General features: G+C 47.1%; 2 long non-coding RNA genes across 2 annotated transcripts in view; one reads left to right on the top strand and one right to left on the bottom strand.

Annotated features, from left to right (window-relative positions):
• The window catches only part of LOC307222502, a 28,201-nt gene extending 23,716 nt beyond the window's left edge, over window positions 1–4,485 (top strand). The window contains exon 2 of the long non-coding RNA XR_013841783.1: window positions 1,482–4,485. This is a non-coding gene — a long non-coding RNA (uncharacterized lncRNA). The remainder of the gene's footprint in view (window positions 1–1,481) is intronic.
• Window positions 4,486–4,575: 90 nt separating this feature from the next.
• Window positions 4,576–19,804, bottom strand: LOC307222505. Its single transcript, XR_013841788.1, has 3 exons — window positions 19,189–19,804; window positions 6,202–6,321; window positions 4,576–4,966 (listed from the first exon to the last, which is right to left on the bottom strand). It is a non-coding gene; the product is annotated as an uncharacterized lncRNA (long non-coding RNA).
• Between the last annotated feature and the right edge of the window lie 295 nt (window positions 19,805–20,099).

The following is a 20,099-nucleotide window of genomic DNA, read 5'->3' as shown; positions in this document are numbered from 1 at the left end:
GGGAATTGTTTTGCAAAACTGTCTATAAAAGGCAAAACTGCAAATAAAAACGTGTATATTAAAGAGAAAATTGCACTCATCCACATGCTTGAGATGAGCCCTGATGTGCTAGCTTTTTTCTGGTACATGGGACAGCAGTACAAGCATCCCTCTCCACCACTTCTGCATTCTACCACTTTATGCCACTGTGTGTAGATCAGGCCTGTCTCACAGTCTTACCTACCTCACAGGGTTGTTGTGATGATAAAATTGGATGCCTCAAGAAGCTCATGAGGGGGGCACAAATGTGAAGACCATATCCTCTTGCAGCATTTGGCAAACAGAGAGGCATACTGCCTTTGACCAGGAGGTTTTTTAAAGCCAACTTTGCCAATGGATGTTGATAGAAGACCCCACAGAGGCTGGTCCCTTTGGGTGGATGGGGCACTGTCTCACCACCCTAGTCTACCCTAAGCCAGCCTCCACTTGCCTGCCTTCTTACAAGCAGTCCAGAGGTTGACCTTGGCTGCCAGCTTCCTCCTCCTCTCTAATTTCGGTGTTGCCCTTGTAGAACTCAGCTCTGCCTGTCACTGGCTCTGGCTCCCCCTGCTGCTGGTCTCCCCTACCTTACGCCCTACCAGTCCCAACACAAACCAGCTGCCACTGGTAACATCTCCTCTATGTGCTGGGCTGGCGTAAGACATTTTGCTTCCTGAAGTTGCATCTAGGCTGTGTCAGTATTTTGCAGGAGGGATTCAATTCTGATTCCTGGAGATGTAGCTTCATGCAATTAAAAGTGGATTAAAACACTCTGGTGCAACAAATCCACTTAAAAATAAACAGCAGGCCTTTTGTGGTTAGGAAAGTCACAGGGAAGTGCATTTTTAAAAGGGTGGGATAGATGATTGATCAACAGGAAGATGTATAAATGGCGCAGAAGCAAATCAGGATGAAATCAGGATAAATGCTTGTGGTTGTACAACTCCACAAGCAAATAAGAATGAATGGGCTCCTTTAGTAGGTGGGATGGGTTAGGCCACCTTTTAGGTAGGGGTGTGTGTGTAGGTTTAATTTTGTATTGGTTTTATTTTTTTGTATTATATTGCGAGTTACTCTGAGCTTACATTTTGTTTTTTTAAAAAATGATAAAAACAGACACTGTGAAGTCTCTGCATAACCTTTGTGTGTGCAAATCAGGATGAATGCTCAACAAACAGGTCATCTGGAGGCAAAATACAAGATGGGGTCCCTACATTCCACACCCAGAAGCCAACCAGATTGGTCCTCCAGCACTGGCAACAGCACAGCATCTTCCACGGCACCTGAGAGCCATAGGCTAGCTTAGGAGGCTAGGCTTGCATTGTCCTCTCACAGCTTGCCACAACTTTCTACCCTCATAGCGTTGGATGCTTAAGGCAGCTGCCTCACTCTGCCCAATGAAAGGGCTGGCCACGCCCATGAGTTTCTCTGACTTCCACTAACAGGTTTTTCTTATTTTTCAGGGATCTTGCTGGGTTCCTCTGCGAGGCACAAGACAGGAGATGAAGCTGCCTGCTCCCTCTTTCTCTCCCTCCTGAGCCTACATACTTCTTCATATGCCCATATGGAGTCGGCTGGCGTTATGGAATGTTAAGAAGTATGTATCATTGGGATGGGATCCCTGCCTAGAATGACCTCTCCTCATCGGCTCTCGGCCTGCAATTTTCCGGAAGCAGCAAACAACTCTGAATACGCCACACAGAACAGCTGCTAGAGAAGGGAAGGGAGTGAGTGCTTGCCTGTATGCTTTTGTGCCCCTGGCGCTGGTAAAAAGGAACCAGATCAACTGGCAAATGGATTTGGTCCCCTTCAACCAGCTGTAGTGGTGCATGCAACCTCTGGAACGCCTGTCTGGTTTAACTGTGACCCTAAGAACATACCTTTGTATGCCACCATCCCATGACGGGCAGAAAAATGGCAGAGTATGGGCTGCAGAATCAAAGTTTCCATTATATTCTCTCTCTCTCTCTCTCTCTCTCTCTCTCTCTCTCTCTCTCCCGCTTCCTCACTCCTTTCATTTCCAGCAACGTGTTGTAAACATAGCTTGGAAATAGTTTGGCAACATTTGCTGAAATCTCAACAGCCAGGAAACAGTTGTGGAAGATGTTCAGATTTTTATGTGTATTTAAAGAATTTTTATCCACAAAATGAGCCAAGTAAATTAATGAATCCCAAGTATCAATACAAACAAGATGGTTCTTTCCCATAGACTGAAGGGCTGTCCACACTTCTGCTTCCCTGTGCCTAGAAAGCACAGGTCTGAGCAGTTTTGCTTTTCTCCTCCTCCTTTCCGCTCGAAAACCTGTTCTTTAGTGCTAAATTGAAGCAAACGTAAATCTGGGGAAAACCAAACTGATGTTTGCACCAATACAACGTGTTATGCCGGGAGAAAGTGATGGGGTAAGTGGAAGTGTGGATGAGCCCTGACAGTCTAAAAGATATGGCACAAAAGGAAAAGAAATGGGGAGGGAGGAAATCTAGTCAAGAGGCAGGGGTTTCAGTAACCTGTAGAACTCTTTGCCCCTCCTGGGACTGACAAAAGCAGAAAGAATTGTGAAAAACAGTAAAAATTCTAAATAAATGGTTCAACACGAGTCCTGCTGGACAAGGCCAAAGGTCCATCTAGTTCAGCGTTTCCAGTGGTGGCCAATAGAGTACAGAAACAGCAAAAAAAAAACCCATCCCTGGCCACGATTTCCATTTCAGCAGCATAATTAACTTGTGGAACTTACTAACACATGGTATGAAGTGTCCAGTGGCAATAGGGAGTGGGGATTCCTGTACTATTCACATTTGTACTGTATAGAAGAGGGAAAGTTGAAGGGGTATCTTTTCTCACCCTGCAGGTCTCTGGAATGACAAATAGCACTTGCCAAAATCTTTTTATACAAGACCATCACTGTATAGCTCTACCCTACATGGTTGATCTCTAGAAGGCCCCACATCAGTCCCCAGATATAAAGGGATGTTGGGCACCAGAGCTTGGAAAGGCCTTCCTTGTGGGCCTTGGGGAGCTTCTTGCTCATCAGAAGTCAAGAGTGCTGCCCTGAATGAGCCAGCAGTGTGACTCAGAATAAGGCACACAGGTGTTCACAGGTGTCTTCTGCTTCTGGTCACTGGGGAGGCAACCTGGGGGAATCAAGGTTTTAATTGCTCCTGAGCCTGGATACCTCAGGCTCCCCACTGCCGCATTCTGCATTTAGGGAGATAACACTGAATTCAATCACGGCTTGCTGGTCACATGCTGACTTTAGCATTACAGTCTGAGGAGCTGCAGGGTTCACATTGTGGACTCAGGTGCCAAAGGATCAAGCGGACGGTCTACCAAAAGCAGGCTAGGGGACGCCTCCCCCCCACATCCATACATAATTGTGAACCACAGATCACTCAGTATATATGTTGTTCCCCATCTCTGCTCCTTCACACCCTGTTTCTGTGAGTTGATGGCAGTTGGATTTTTAATTTGTATTTTAATTAATAGATCATAGTTAACCTGAGCTGGCCATTTCAGTCCTTCAGAAATTTAATCCTCAAAGATGGGATGGGCTTATTAGTGGACATTAAATCATATCTTCTGGCTATGCAAAGCATCTCTTGCGTGAACATTAAATAACGTGATGGATTTTGGCCTGCGCCCACCAGCCCATTGCTTTTGCTAACCATGCAAAGAGGCAAAGAGTGCTGCAGGAGGACACGGAAGCCCTGCCTGCTAGATCAGGAGGCAAGTGAAACAACATCCATGAAAATCCTTAGAAGCACATGGGGGTGGGGTTCACTAGGAGAGAAGTTTAGTTTTTAAAAGCTTTATCGCTTAAAGGGTTTACATGGGTGCCATAGAGCAATCCATTTCTGTAGGGAAGGCAAACAATCCACATTGCTTAAGCCAAGTGCGAACATGGTAAGATTCCTTTCCAGCCCCATAAACATCAATCTACACAGTGGCGCCATGTGTGGGGGGGCCCCAGGCACCCACAAAATTTTTGTTGTGGGTACCCAGCCTCCACATCCCACCCACACTGTGCCACTGCCACTCCCCTGCCACGTGCCACGCAACCCCCACCTGTGCATCCCTGGGGGTTGGGCTTCCACCGTGGGGCCTCTGAGGCCCCTTGGCAGATGGAGTTTCATGGTAAGGCAGTGGGGCCCCCAGGGAAAATGTGCCATGAAAGAAACTAGGCCTGTGCAGGCCCCATTTCCTTTATGGCACACACGCGCCACAACAAAATGGTGTCTTAGCATGATGTTGCGACAAGTGTGCTGGGCACCCACAGGTGGGGAGCCAAATTGGCACCCCTGCGTCTATATAGTCCTTGGGCCAGACCAGAAATCCGTATTGTGTAAGGTGACAAAACTTCATTGTTTTCTAAAGGTGTTTCTGGATTGCATTCTCAGATGACAACCCATTCAGACTGGTTTTTTTTTTAAAGCTTTTTATGTCACCAAGACTGCTAAAGCTTTTTTTTTTTTAACCTAAATTAAGCTACAATGTGTGAACAAATTGTCCAATTTTAAATTTTAAAACTGTGTTGGAAAGCTGATAGATTTCTTAGAAATAACTACAGTGGTACCTCGGGTTACATACACTTCAGGTTACATACGCTTCAGGTTACAGACTCCGCTAACCCGGAAATAGTACCTCGGGTTAAGAACTTTGCTTCAGGATGAGAACAGAAATCGTGCTCTGGCGGCGCGGCGGCAGCAGGAGGCCCCATTAGCTAAAGTGGTGCTTCAGGTTAAGAACAGTTTCAGGTTAAGAACAGACCTCCAGAACAAATTATGTACTTAACCCGAGGTACCACTGTAATTGTAATAATGTCATTTTGTGGTACAAGGCATATATCAAGAAAAGGGGGCATGGATGTGATTTTCGTGACAGCTGTTCTTCCTCTTCTTTTTCTTTAAACATTCCGTCTCCATTATTCCAATGTCAGCTAGGATCCCAGTGCACCTGAATGAATCAGTGAACAGTGTCAGTGTAGTCGCTGTTGCTCCCACTTTCCACTGCAGTTCCAAACTTCTGAGTTCACTGAGCTGAGTTCACTGCAGGGTCCAGATCACTGAGATGCCTGCCAGATTTCAAAAGCCACCTGCAAGTGGTCTGTTTGGTCTAACGGCAAGAGTGATATTTCCCTCTTCTTTACGGGATCCCTAAGGAATTTTACTTTAGACCTATCCAGGTAAAACCATTTCCCTATCTCCCCATCCCTTGCCCCCTTGCCAAAAAGATGTCCTGGTGCCCCCACCCCAATCTCCAGGAAAGAAACACCATGATGTAATTCAGCAATTACAAATGACACTTAAACTGAGTGTTTAACAGCACAGTCTTATGTCTACTGAAAAGTAAATCCCACTGAGTTCAATGGGGCTTGCTCCCAGGAAAGTGGGTACACAGGACTGCAGCCTAAATCTGCCATGCCAGAGGCAGGAACCTCTGACAATACCTCATTTGCCTTTTCATTACTTCCAACAAGGTGCTGGCAGAAAAGTTGTGCTTTACTTGGAAAAGTAAGCCTTGCTTAAGTCAATGGCCCTTGCTCTCTGGGGTAAATATGGAGTAAACCTCTGGGGTAAATATGCAGCAGCGTATGCTGGAAATTAGTCAAGGTGGGAAAGAAACCAAGGAAAAGTGACTTGGCTGTGGTAAATTAAGAGCATTGCCTGCAGGAGGGCAAGGAGAAGTAGCCATGCTAGGAGGACACAGGGCCAAGCAGCATTGTCTGGGAAGGGAGCTTCGCAGGGCTGCTGTGATGGCCAGCACCAGTGCCTGGATTCCTCTAATGTGGCACTGAGAGGTGCGATTTTTGCTCCCCCCGCCCCGCCCGCCTGCACCCTTGGCAGGGGACAACCTGATCAACCCATAGGTACGCCTCTGCCTGCAATTATACATCTTCAGAACAAACCATGAAACTATGAAGGGAGATCTTGCCTGTTGGCTATCCACTGTTTCAATTAGTGATGAGCATGGCAGTAGCGCTCCTCACTGAAGCCTGCCTGCTGTGGAAGTGGGAAAGGACGTCATAAGCAAAGGCGTCCAACCCCCTTGCTGAGCTCTGGTGCCTAATCAAAGATAACAGACAAAGTCAAATGCCATGTACTGGTAGTCTGCTCTTGGTGTGCCAACTGTGCTCCACTTTCTTGCCTCTCCACTGGAGAAGGAATGCCCAGAGGAGAAAGGGTTCTTACCAGGCGCTTGGTGAACTTGTGGCACAGCTCCTGCAGGTTGCAAGGGTCCCCCACTAGGAGAGTGCCTCCAGGATGCCATTAGAGGGCCTCTGTGAGATGCTGCAAGCTGCTCTTGGCTGCCTTCAAAAGAGGAGGGCAAAATACATTGAATGCCCTTGGCAGAAAAAGGACTTCCCAGCACATCCCTGCAGAACGAGGGCCACTTGTGCCACTCACTCTAGCAGCATCTGGATGATTGCAGCTGTTTCCCTGCAGAAGAGTCAAGGCCAGTATCTTCCAGACCAGAGAGTCTCACATAAGTGTCCCATGAGCTCATGACCTTTCCCTCCTACACCATCAGTTGTTGATGCTGCCATCGGTCCAACCAAAAGGCTACAGCATGGCCAGAGGTTGCGGCAGGCAATGAGGAGGCTTTGGCACTAAAGGGCACCCGAAAGTGTTCTAAGACACAGGTTGTTATTTTTTTTACTAATGCTACTCTAGTTTTTCACTCTTGTACTCTTCCATTCAATCCTGTTAAATATTTATATCAAAGTTCTCACCCTTTGAAACAAATAATGGAAGTGTTTGTTTGGTGCAGCCTCCTTCTCACCCCCACCCTTCAGCCACCACTATCCTGCACTCTTCAAGGTCACATTTTAGTCCTGTTTCAAAGCAGCAAAATAAAAAAGGCATCAAAATCAAACCCTGCCTCTCTACCAAGGGACAATGCCATGCCCAAAATGCATCACAGGGGGTTGGACTAGATGACCCTCAGAGTCTCTTCTACAATTCTGTAAGGCTCATGGGTAGCCAGCGAAGCATTTAGGCATGCCTAACCTTCCTGCCACACGTGGAGCCTGAGCATATCTGTGAAGCTCAGGAGCTCCCACATGATATTCCAAAGTTGAGCTGAACGATGCAATAGATTAAATCCTGGCCCTCATCATCCTTTTGTTTGCTCTTGAAATTATTACAACTTTTCCTATATCACGCCCCTTGTTGTTACCCTTCCTGGGTCCTGTGCTGCTCTATTAACGTCTTCCTGTGGCTCCAGGGCAATGAGATGAAAATTAATGCATGCAACTGACGGCTACACAGTATGGGATCACCAGCAGCAACAGAGGAAGCTAGACTCAAACAGTAGCATTCTCTAAACTGCCAGAAAATTGAGCACAGTGGTCTACCCCAGTGGCAGCTGGTGCCCAGTAGATCTAGTGTGGCTGCCAGGAAGTCTCAGTGGGGTGGTGGTCATGTTGTTCTAGTTTTCTCCCCATCCTCCTCCCTACAGTGGACACTGGAGCATCACAGTTTTACTTAAGTAAACTGAAAAGCATCTTACTTTGATTCAGAAAGGATGCCTGTTGTTGCAGTTGCTTCTCTGCTGGGAGAAAATTTGTGTAGATCCCACCAGTTCTGGTTTTCTTCCTGTCCTCTTCCTTGGGGAGGGGGGGGGGAGGGAGTTGGGCCTTAAACACTGAAGTTTTATTAAAAAATTAGCACTTAAATATCTTCTTACCATGTTTCAGAAGGGGGCCCTACTGCCACAATTTCTAGTGTGAGTTCATGCCAAATAAACTGTAAGTAATCTCTACTGAATCCCATGGGGATTGCTCCCTGATAAGTATGTACAGGATTGAATGGATAAGTCTTAAAGGTGCTACACAGGACTGTTAACATAGGACAACAGAAGTTACCAGACCTGTAGGAGAAGATGGTTCTCCTCTCTCAGCTTATTCACTTCTACATCTTTTTTTTCAGATTGTGGAATAAGGTACAGTGGTACCTCAGGTTACATACGCTTCAGGTTACAGACTCCACTAACCCAGAAATAGTACCTCGGGTGAAGAACTTTGCTTCAGGATGAGAACAGAAATCGTGTGGCAGCGGGAGGCCCCATTAGCTAAAGTGGTGCTTCAGGTTAAGAACAGTTTCAGGTTAAGAACAGACCTTCAGAACGAATTAAGTACTTAACCCAAGGTACCACTGTAAAGGTAAAGGGACCCCTGACCATTAGGTCCAGTCGTGACCTACTCTGGGGTTGCGGCGCTCATCTTGCTTTATTGGCCGAGGGAGCCGACGTACAACTTCCGGGTCATGTGGCCAGCATGACTAAGCCGCTTCTGGCGAACCAGAGCAGCGCACAGAAACACCATTTACCTTCCCACCAGAGCAGTACCTATTTATCTACTTGTACTTTGACGTGCGTTCAAACTGCTAGGTTGGCAGGAGTAGGGACCGGGTAACGGGAGCTCACCCCATCGTGGGGATTCGAACCGCCCACTTCTGATCAGCAAGTCCTAGGTTCTGTGGTTTAACCCACAGCACCACCTGCGTCCCATGGAATAAGGTAGAGGAATATTAAACAGACTAGGACCTGGGAGACCTTGGTTAAAATCAGCCAGGAAGCTCACTGTGTGACCTTGGGCCACTCACTCAGCCTAACCTACCTCAAAGGTGAGGATAGCATGGGGGAAAGGAGACCAGTGAGTGCCACCTTCAGAGCCTTGAAGGTTGGATATAAACTTAATACTGATAAATAAGGAATAAACAAAATAAACATCTCTCTCTAGCCTGCTTGCTCGCAGTTTTGAATTGGGGGAGGGGAGACAAGTTTGGAATCATGAAAAAAGGCTTACCTAAAAAAAAGGGGAGGATAAGAATCTTCATCCCAATTTCTCTCATACCAGGGATTCAGGTAGATAGTCCAGGTGACTTACACAGAACACTGCAGAGACAGCTTGCAGAGGGAGTCACCAGCCTGGCATTCCTTGTGTCACAGCACCACCCTTATAATGGCCAGGGAATGTACTGCAGTTTATAAAGATAGCTGGGCCAGATTTGAGAGACCGATGGGAATTGGTTGACTCTGTTTTAACTATTGCTTCAGGCTTAGCTGCTGAAGGCCCAATTACACACAATGCATATTTACCGGGTGCCAAAGAGGTCAAAGGAAGCAGGAGTGACTAGGCAAGGACTCTAGGAAACACAGAGGTCCTCCACCTGTGTTTTAGAGGCCCAGGGGCAAACCTATATAGGGTAAGGAAGGGGATGGGCTGAGCAACAGCAAGTAGGGTTGCTATCCTATTTCTAGCCCTGCCCCTATGCCTTTAACGCCAGCACTTTAATGCATTAAGAGAGCCATGGAGAATATGCAAGATGCAGTATTTCTCATAATACTGCTGAATAACCCTAGTCAGCCCTTGCATAATTATTTTTAAGAATTATATTTATATTCTTCCAGGAAGAGGCAGACAAGAAGGAAAGCAAGGGAGGAGAGGATGAAATAATTTTAGTCTAAAACATGGGTTCCCACTCTTTAAAATCCAGTCCTGATTCCCACCCAGCAGCTATTCATAATTAAGCCTGCAATCCTAGCCTCGCTTACCTGGGACTGAGTACGCTCCACTGAACTCAATAGGACTTAGGTACTTCTGAATGGACATTGGTTAGACTTTCACTGTAAAGCACCGTCACCCTTTGTTTACCACAACTAGGAATGGCACCCTTGTCCCCCCACCCTAGATTCTTTCTCCCTTTCAGTAACAGCAGGCCAGATCACCTCCATGAGGAAGAGGCCAGGGGCACGTGCCATCCGTCTCCCCATTCCCAAGACCTAAAAATGGGGGCAGGGATTTAACTCTAAAATAAAATTTCAGGGCCCCGACCAGGGCAGGAGCAGCTGAACGAAGAAGAGAAAGCCAGACACGTGTGCCCCCCCATTTCCCCACCTCCCCCTTCTCCAAAGGGGGACAAATTATGCTTAAAATCCAAGGGATTGCTTTAAAGTCACCCTGTCAACTGGGGCTCACCCACAGTCCACACATTCCCTATGATGATGGGCGACTGTTTTCAGAAACAAGCCAGGGTGATGCTACTTGCAGCCCTGCAGACTCCTCTGAGGGCAGCAATAAGACTGCCTGCCTCCTCCTGAGAACTTGCTGCTCAGGTAAGAAGCGGCACTGCACATGCTCACAGCCTGCGTTGTGATTGGCTATGGGCGACCATAGTCCCGCCTCCCACATGTTTCGTTCCTCTCACACGCTAGATAAATTCTCCTGCCTCGACTGACAGGAATGGAGGTGCTGGGAGGGGGGCAGAGGCAAAAGGGGCACCTCAGAGGGACAAGCCGCCCCAGCCAAAGGCTCAATGGCCACCTGCCTGTGGCTCCTGCCTGCCTGTGTTTCGTTTCTGCCCTGGAGACTCTTGGCTGGGAGTTCAAAAGGGCAGATTGGCTGGTTTCAGATGGTGAAGAGAAACAGATCTGGGCAGAGTGCAATTTCCAGTCCCTGGAAATGGAAATGGGAAGGCGGAATAAAGTTAAGGCCAGCAGGAGAGCAGACACAGAAAACCTTCTATGGCAGGGTCCTGGGCACCCCTGATGGACCAGCCTCCTCTGGAAGATAACGCCAATAAAAGTGTTACATTTGAGGAGATTGTTTTGCAGAAATGTGTGCATCAGGCAAAATTGCAAACAAAAACGTGCTATTGAAACAACTTTGCACTCGAGTGCTGGTGAATTTTCATCAGGACTTTTATGATTGCACAATGGTGCGGATATGTGAAGAACTGAAGTTAAGGCAGAGAAACAGAGAAACCGAAGTTGACATACTTGCTCATCCCTAGGTGGAGCCAGAGCCAAAGGCAGGCAGAGTAGGCTGAGTCTCTTTTTTTGTCCCTATCCTCCTCGCTGCTGAGTTTTACAAAGGGTGCACTGAGGCTGAGGCAGAGCAGGAAGCTGACAGGCAGGGCCACCCCCCTGGATAGGATGGAAGTCGGAAGGCAGATAGGTTGCGGTTGGCTGGCTGAGGGCAGACTGAGCTTGGTGGGGCAGATTTGCCTGTGGTGGTGAACTCCCCATGTCACTGCTGTTGCTGCTTCCCTTGCCAACCTTACAAAGTACTGTACAGCCTTCCACTCCTCCCTTAAAAATTTGCTGGTCAGCTGATGCTGAACAGGCCTTTTCAAGCATTAAAAGGTTGCTTATGTCAAGGGACTGTGGTTCAGGCCGAGGGCTTTGCTTGTTTGTTCTTCATACAAGGCTTTGCTTTCAGCCATTAAATGGGCCATCCTTTCTTTTAAAAAGCTGTTCTGAGTTTACTCAAGGGATTGCATTACTCGGTATGTGCCAATTTAATCACTTCAATCTGTGGAGTTTGAACTTTGACAAGTGCCATGCCATGTCTATTCCACATCTGTAAGGAATCATTTCTTTATATAAATATAAATAATTTTTTATTTATACCCCACCCTTCCCGATTCAGAAAACCGGGCTCAGGGTGGCTAACAACAAATTTAAAACACTTAATTGATGCAACAAAAAACAGCAGTGTGGCAGCACCTGTGCTTAGAAACTCCTTACCTATTGACATTAGCCAGGCACCATCACTGTATTCTTCTAGATACCAGCTGTAAACCTTTCTTTTTCAGTTGGCCTTTCCAGACACATGAGATGGTTACATCTGTTCTTAAACTTATTTTAGATGTTTTGCTGTGTTTTATTGTTTTTAAATAAAGTTAAATGTTTAAACTTTATCTTAAACTGTATTTTTTAAAATAAATAAATAAAGTTTTCTGCTCTGGGATACCCTTGGGGGAAAAAGGGGAGGATATAAATTTAATAAATTAATTAATAAGTAAACAATAAGGCAAAGATGGGAAACCTGTGTCCCTTGAGACATTGCTAGCCAGCATGGCCAAAGATCATTTAGAACCCAAAGGGCGCTTTGCATGTGCTCAAAAGTGGAATAGAATAAATAAAAGTATATTTTTCCTTATTACACATTCCAGGGCTGAGCCTTGACAATGAAAAGATGTTTCACATTCAAACTTAGCCTCACATCTTGGCCTTAAAGAGCTGATGTTCACCCAAGCAACGCAGCTGCCGCAACCTCAAACAGACATGTCCAAATATAGAAGAGCTGCGGCTTCTAGCTTCCTTCCTCAGCGCTATTGAACTGGCATTGTTGTGACATCTTTTTCTTTTCTTTTTTGGGGGGAGGGATGACTCCAAAAGTAGAGTCTCATCTGACACCCAAGAAATGGGAATACTGAAGCAGAGGAAGTCACCACATTTTAAAGAATACTGTTATGGGTTTGCAGGGGGCAAAGATCACCTAAAAATCCTGGATCCCAGATTCCCACCCACCCAATAATTTCTAAAGTTAGTAAATGTAGGAGATCACTGAATGCTTGAAGTCTTCACCCAGTTGCAAGACAGCTTAGCAGAGTGAAAATGCAGGCTGAATCTGTTTGTTTCTTGGTCATAGTCACTTTATATTTACCGTATTTTTCGCCCTATAGGACGCACTTTTTCCCCTCCAAAAATGAAGGGGAAATGTGTGTGCGTCCTATGGAGCGAATGCAGGCTTTCGCTGAAGCCTGGAGAGCGAGAGGGGTCGGTGCGCACCGACCCCTCTTGCTCTCCAGGCTTCAGGAGAGCCACAGCACCAGCCCCACAAAGTTGGGGGACAGCGGGGAGGCGGAACGCCGCCATCCCGCTGTCTCCCGATGTGGTTTGGAGGCTGACGGCGGGGAGACGCGTGCTTCTCCCCGCCGCCTGCCCCGCAAGCTCCGGGGACAGCGGGGAGGCGCAGCGCGTCTTCCCGCTGTCCCCGGACCTGGTCTGCAGGCGGGCGGCGGGGAGAAGAGCACTTCTCCCCGCTGCCTGCCCCGCAAGCTCCGGGGACAGCGGGGAGGCGCAGCGCGTCTTCCCGCTGTCCCCGGACCTGGTCTGCAGGCGGGCGGCGGGGAGAAGAGCGCTTCTCCCCGCTGCCGGCCCCACAAGCGCCTGGGGGGGGGAAATAATTTTTTTCCCTTTATTTCCCCCCCAAAAAACTTGGTGCGTCCTATGGGCCGGTGCGTCCTATGGGGCGAAAAATACGGTATATATGGCCTTCACTACAAATACATTGTGTGCAAAGTGGCTCACCGAAAATTGACGACAGATAGCAAATCATATAACTGTAGAGTTGGAATGCACCCCAGGGGTCATCAATGCAGGAATCACAGACAAATATTCCGTGACATATGGCTATCCAACCTCTGTTTACAAACCTCCAATGAAGGAATTCCTAGCCAGGAAACGCCTGGGGAGAAGAACCATCATGCAGTAAGAGAGAAATCAACGGGCCACTGACACAAACAGTTACCTTGTGCCAGCAGAGAAGTGTGAGCCCCTCCCATGCGGGGATGGTAATCAGAGACAAAGGCCAGGTTTAGGATTTCAGTGCTGGATTATGTAAAATGGGAGTGGGAATGTTGCCAGGGCAACAGGGAGCATGATGTCACCACAGGAAGAGTGCCCTTTTAAACTGAGGATTTTTTTTTCCCCCTACCAGTGCTGCTGGGAAGAAGGAGGAGGAAATGAGCAGAACTCCATGTGGGGGGCTGAAGGGTAGCAGCCCAGCTGGCTGATTTGGATGACATGCTAAGCTCGTTCATGCCCTAGCGTGAATGTGTGGCTGAATGTGCAGCCTCTACGTTTCTGTTGCGCAGCACTGATCATAATCTACAGGGTGTGGTTTAGCTCTCTCAGATAAACCATGAGCTATAAAAAGAGATGAGGATTTAAATTCAGTTCCTGTTTATTAAATTTGCACTTTTTGAAACAATACAAGCGCCAAAACACAGCCATCTTGCAAAATTTGCACTTACCCAAATTTTGCAAGGGAGTTCTCCAAGCAAGCTACATTTACAATAATGCGTATTATCATCATTCTTATTCATACACCACTTTTAAATATACAATTCCTTTCAAGCAAACGAATGAGTGAAATCAATATGATTAAATGCAATACCTCTTGATACCTGTTTGTTCAATTAGATTTCCACCCCGCTTTCCTCACCAGGTACTCAAGGTGGCTAACACCAGGACATCTCAATACAATAGAAGACAACGGTCAGAAGCCAGTGAAAACATAATTCAAACATCAACTCAAATATTAAATAGAGCAGTAAATACACCCCCGTAAAAAGACAACAGCGGTCAGCCTAGCAGGTAGGCCTGTTTAAACAAAGTCTTCACTTCCCAGGGTGTGCCTCTGCAGGGAGGGAGTAAAAAACTTGGGCACAGTCATGGAAAAAGCCCACTGGCCCATTGCTGCCAAGTGCAGGATGCAGAGAATCATGGATTTTTGGCTTTTAGAGCAGTCAGGACTACTTTAAGTAACGGACCAGGTGTGCTATGTGGGAATTCTTGCTGGACTCCAATTCTCACCATCCCTGACCTCTGGCCCTGCAGGCAGAGGTTGATGGGAGTTGGAGTCCAATGTCATCTGAGTGGCCAAAGGTTCCCCATCCCTGTGTGAAAGGGACAACAAGCCCTATCTGTCTTTGCATCTGATCACCTGCTGAGTTGCAACACAAGTTGATTCAAGGCAACCTATTTACCGGTATTGAATGCTCATCCTGATATGTTGGTACGGAGTTTGCAGAGAGGTTAGGCGGTGTCTGCTACTTATTCAGAATTCATTCTGATTCACCTGCAGGGAAATGTCTTGCCAAGTAATTGTCACCCCACACTTTCCAGTTCATTTCTTCGTCACTTTCCTTATCACATCTGGAAGCACTCATACAATGCGGTTCAGGATGCAGAGCTTCATTATGGCCAGCAGAGGGCACCTCAGACTGTGTGTTGCCTAACAAGGACCTTTTCAACAGAGAGAGAGAGAGAGAGAGAGAGAGAGAGAGAGAGGGAGAGATGAACAGGCTGGGTGAAAAAACTTTGGAGAAAGAAGCAGATTCTTTAATAGGCAGGGGCGAAGGAAGGTGTCATGACACCTGGGGCGGGCGTCACGACATAGGGCACATGTGCGGCGGCGCTATGTATGACACATGCGCCATACGAAGTGACGCCACACATGCGCTGTATAGCAGTTTGCCACCAGCGCCACTCCAGCACCGTATGGACGGTGCCGGGATCCCTCCATCACCGCTGCAGCCACGAGCACAGCTGTAGTGGCGACGGAGAGATCCCGGTACCGTCCATATGACGCTGGAGCAGCACTGGCGGCAAACCACTATGCAGCACACATATGCTGTACTTAGCGGTTTACAGCTGCGAACAGAGGATCCTCCAAATGGCTGCTTGCGCCACCACGAGCCCCCGCGGGGTGACTTCTTGTCACCCCCACAGGCATGGAACCCGGGGCATACTGCCCCCCCCCCCGTTGTGACGCCACTATTAACAGCGAGTATTAGATAGGGGTCCAGTAGTGATGTATGGAAGTGAGAGCTGGACCATAAAGAAGGCTGATGGCCAAAGAATTGATGCTTTTGAATTATGGTGCTGGAGGAGACTCTTGAGAGTCCCATGGACTGCAAGAAGATCAAAGCTATCCATTCTTCAGGAAATCAGCCCTGAGTGCTCACTGGAAGGACAGATCGTGAAGTTGAGGCTCCAATACTCCAATACTTTGGCCACCTCATGAGAAGAGAAGACTCCCTGGAAAAGACCCTGATGTTGGGAAAGATGGAGGGCACAAGGAGAAGGGGATGACAGAGGACGAGATGGTTGGACAGTGTTCTCAAAGCTACCAGCATGAGTTTGACCAAAGTGCGGGAGGCAGTGGAAGACAGGAGTGCCTGGCATGCTCTGGTCCATGGGGTCATGAAGAATCGGACACGACTAAACGACTAAACAACAACATTAGATAGGGGTGGGGGAGAAATTCAGTTAAGTTTGCATTTTAAGCCAAATTCCTCAAATTCATACTTTCTGAAACACCAGTTTATAATCGTAAATGCATATAGTAAGGGAAAATGTGCCTTAAAATAATTGCCACACAGAGGAAGAACAAGGATATAGTTTGAGTTCCTCACCTGTAGTTTTGTAAATCATTTCATGTGTCAACACCAATAGAAGTTATTAACATTGCAGTTGTTGTAGAAGGGATTATTATGATGATCGGAATGTAATGGAAATCAATAAGTTTTGGAACACAGAAATAAAGAAAATAATCAAATCATCAGTTCTAGCACATGGGGGACTTTATCTAAATTATATAACTTGGTATTTGGACAACTGGTATTAATATTTGTATTATAAATTGATGTTATAATGAGGCTGTTACTGGACTGCAATTGAAAACTAATAAAATTATTTATATATATAAAAAAGATGATCAGGATGAATGATCAATAAACTTGTTTTCTGGAAGTGCCCCAAATACCTGCTTGCTTACTTCCTTATGATTCTGCCCCAAGAGTCAGTTGTTACAGTGTGCATTGAAATATATGGGCACCAGCCCAGAGCTTTGTTCAGGCTTTGCCTCTAGACTGTTAAGACAAGAATTGCTTCCAGATAATGCATTTGCATTCATAAGAACAATGGAAGCTGCCTTAGACCTGCATATCTACTGTATCTCTGTATTATCTACACCAGACGCAGTGAACCTCTGGTCCAGAGGTCAAACTTGCCTCTTTCAGGCATCCCTTTTTGGCTCTCAGGACTCTTTGCCAGCCTAGTGCACTCCTAGTGGACTACAATTCCCATCAGTCCCAGCCAGCAAAAAGTAAGTGGGGAGAGTGGACCTGTGGAGCATGCATCAAACAGCAGCTCCCTTTCAAAATTCCCCATGGTCCAACCAGTTGGTTGCGAAGGAGGACTGAGGTGTGTGAGAGAAAGAGAAGGAGGCTTAACCTGCTTGCTTGTTCTAACCATATGTGCCTGCAGAGCCACAGATGTGGTATGGGAAAAGCATGCATGCAATGCCCTATCTTGCGCAGGTGTGGGAAAACCTGCTTCCATGTTCATCGCACACGTGGCTGGATTAAGGCAAGAGTCTACTAAGATGTCCTTTTAGGCTGCCTTGTGGTGATACCCATAATTATGATCTTTGTGAAGCTACTTAGTGGAAAGTGATCTAACACGGGTAATCTGTTTTCATCCTGGCAGTGCACTCTGTCCTGGGCAGCCATATTGCCTGATGGGTAAAGGCGGCCCTTTACAATCCTCTTATGCCTGAGAGTCATCGTAGCAGCTCGGAAAGGGCCCTTGAGAAACCATTCCTGGCAAAGGACCTCCTAAGCGCCACCAGTTGCCCAAGTGTCCTCAGCAAGTGAGTGTTCCCAAACAATCTTGATGAAAGGGCCGTAGCTTTGCATGCACTAGGTCCCAGAATCAACCCCTGATGTATTCAGGTATGGCTGGGGAAAGACTCTTGCCTGAAACCCTGGCGAGCTGCTGCCAGCCAGTGTAGACAATACTCAGTATAAGGCACCTTGCCAAAAATGTATTAAGAGATTGTAGAATTGTAGAGTTGGAAGGGACCACAAGCATCATCTAGTCCATATCCCTGCAGTGCACAAATCTCAACACGTGGTCCCCTATCCAGTTTGAAACTTCCTGTTCTCCTCTTGATGAGAGACACTGTGTTTGTGGTCACCCCAATTTTGCCGCTGACCCTTCCACATGGCATTTGGGAATGGAGAAGGAGTGGTGCCACCTGGGCAGGGCTTTGGGGCAAACGTCCAGGACCTCTCTGATCAGAATGAGCAAGAATCCCTCCCACCCACCCACCAAACCAAGGCAGCAGGCCTGGCTTGCTCCATGGTGAAGTAAAGCACATGACAACTGGATGCGGTGGCAGAAAAAGAGGGGAGGATAGGATACGGGGTCCATAACGTTTGAATATGTTGCTAACTGGTATACAGTATATAGATATGGATGCAAGGCTGGAAAACATCAAGGTTGTTTAAATCAAAATGCAGCACATCACACCATAGTGGGGAAGACTGTGACCTACAGGTGAACTGTGTGTGCATCTTCTCATTCTGCTGCCCAGGTGCCAACAAGTTATGGATGTCATCTTCAAGGGCCCTCCTGCTCTCCCTTCTTAGACTCTTTGTCTTTGAACCAAACTTGGACCAGGAAGGCTTTCAAGTATTGTACTCCTTCAAATTGAGGGCTGTCCTCTGTAATGCAGAACACAGGGTCACCCTGTACTGCTATCTAAACAGCAACCACCCCCAAACACCACTGCAGGGGGTGTGCATGTGTAAAATTGCCACCCCACAATCCCAGAAGCTGTATTTTTTGGGTCAGGCTGTGTGCCATGTGCTTCTCTCCCTCTGGCTCTGAGCAGGGTTCAGAGAGCAAACAAATGTTCACAGGTTGCCCAAGGAGCCCCGTTCCCTTGGCTGATGGGAAGCAGGGTTAAGCCCTGACAGGAGCAACTGAACAAGCCGGAGCATAACCTTTGGAATGCCAGGTTGTGACGCGTCTCAGAGATAAGGAATGGCAACACAACAAAAGATCATGTGACTGGAGAGAGAGAAAGAGGGGTTGTGTCCCATCTGTGCCATGCATTTAAAGGGAATTTAAAGCACATACCTTCCCCCAAAGAATCCTGGGAACTGTAGTTCCCCCTACCAAGCTACAATTCCCAGCATCCTTAACAAATTAGTTTCCTGGATTCTTTGGTCATGTGCTTTAATGTACACTGATTGTGCTTTAAATGCATGGTGTGGCAAAGGGAACAAGAGGGGAAAGCAGAGGGAGAATGAGCAAATGAGAGAGAGAAAATGAGAAGGGGAAGAAAAGAGGGGGAACAAGAGAACAAGAGAGTGATTGAGAGACAGAACAAGGAGAATGAGAGAAAGGGAGAGAGAAGATTGTACCCAGGTTCAAGTATATTCTATTTTGAGGCTCTGCCCATAAAGTATCTTAGACCTGCACAGTTCCAGCCAAGTTGGATATGACTATGGTATTCTTGTTCCCTTTATTTCTGGATACATAGAGTTCTGAAACCTTCCACAGCACATTCTGCTGAGTGACACCACTAGGAGCCAAAATGACAGCGCAGATGGTGAAATCAGATGGTGTGATATAACCCTTGCTTCTGAACACAGAGCTCAGTTTGAATACCCCAAGTAAAAAACACAAAAAAAACACCTCACTGCAGGTAGAAAACTAGCACAAGAGGAAGAGGGCTGGGCTAGAAGATTGTCTTCCTTGATGTTCTAGCTTTCTACTTGCCTTGTTGTTTTAATGTGGGGGAATAATACCTTTGTTCCATGCTCCCTCGTCTTCAGTCAAATGTGGAAGCTGAGCTGTTTTGACGCTGTGCTGCATTATGCAATCATTCAGGTGGGGAGGTTCTGTGCTTCAACTTCTGAAAGGGCTCTGATGAGGATGCAAAGCCTGATCTATATGTGCCACTTTCTCAATATCACAACAAAGTGTTGGCAAGAGAATAATCCAGGCCTCCTCCTAGCAGATAAGCCAATACTGTATGTCATCCCATTCTTCCCCAGCCATTACAGTGGGCGCTCGGGTTGCAAACGTGATCTGTGCGTGATGCATGTTCACAACCCGCAGCATTCACAACCCGTGTCTGCACATCTGCACACACACGGATTGCGATTCGACACTTCTGCGCATGCACAAAGTGTGATTTAGCGCTTCTGCGCATGCGCGACTGCCAAAACCTGGAAGTAACCTGTTCCGGTACTTACGGGTTTCGGCGGTCCACAACCCGAAAAAACACAACCTGAAGCGGCTGTAACCCGAGGTATGACTGTACTGGGAAGGCTTTGGTTCAGCGACTTATCTCCATCTTTCCTGCTTTAAGATCAAAGACAGCGCTGCAGGGAATATCTTGGTACTAACTGGAATTACCAAACATGCTAGTAATAAGAATAATTTCATTATTTATACCCCACCCATCTGGCAGGGTTTCCCCAGCCACTTTGGGCAGCTTACAGCACATAAAAAGGGGTAAAACATTAGACATTAAAGATTTCCCAATACAGGGTTGCCAACAGATGTCTTCTAAAAGTCAGGTAGTTTTTTATTACCCTGACATCTGACGGGAGGGTGTTTCACAGGGAGGGCGCCATTACCGAGAAGGCCCTCTGCCTGGTTCCCTCACTTCTCGCAGTGAGGGAACTGCCAGAAGGCCCTCGGAGCTGGACCT

Source organism: Podarcis cretensis (assembly GCF_951804945.1).
Source record: "Podarcis cretensis genome assembly, chromosome: 8".
Classification (NCBI taxonomy): Eukaryota; Metazoa; Chordata; class Lepidosauria; order Squamata; family Lacertidae; genus Podarcis; species Podarcis cretensis.
The sequence above is the reverse complement of the archived record's forward strand: the minus strand, read 5'-3'. Positions and strand labels throughout refer to the sequence as shown.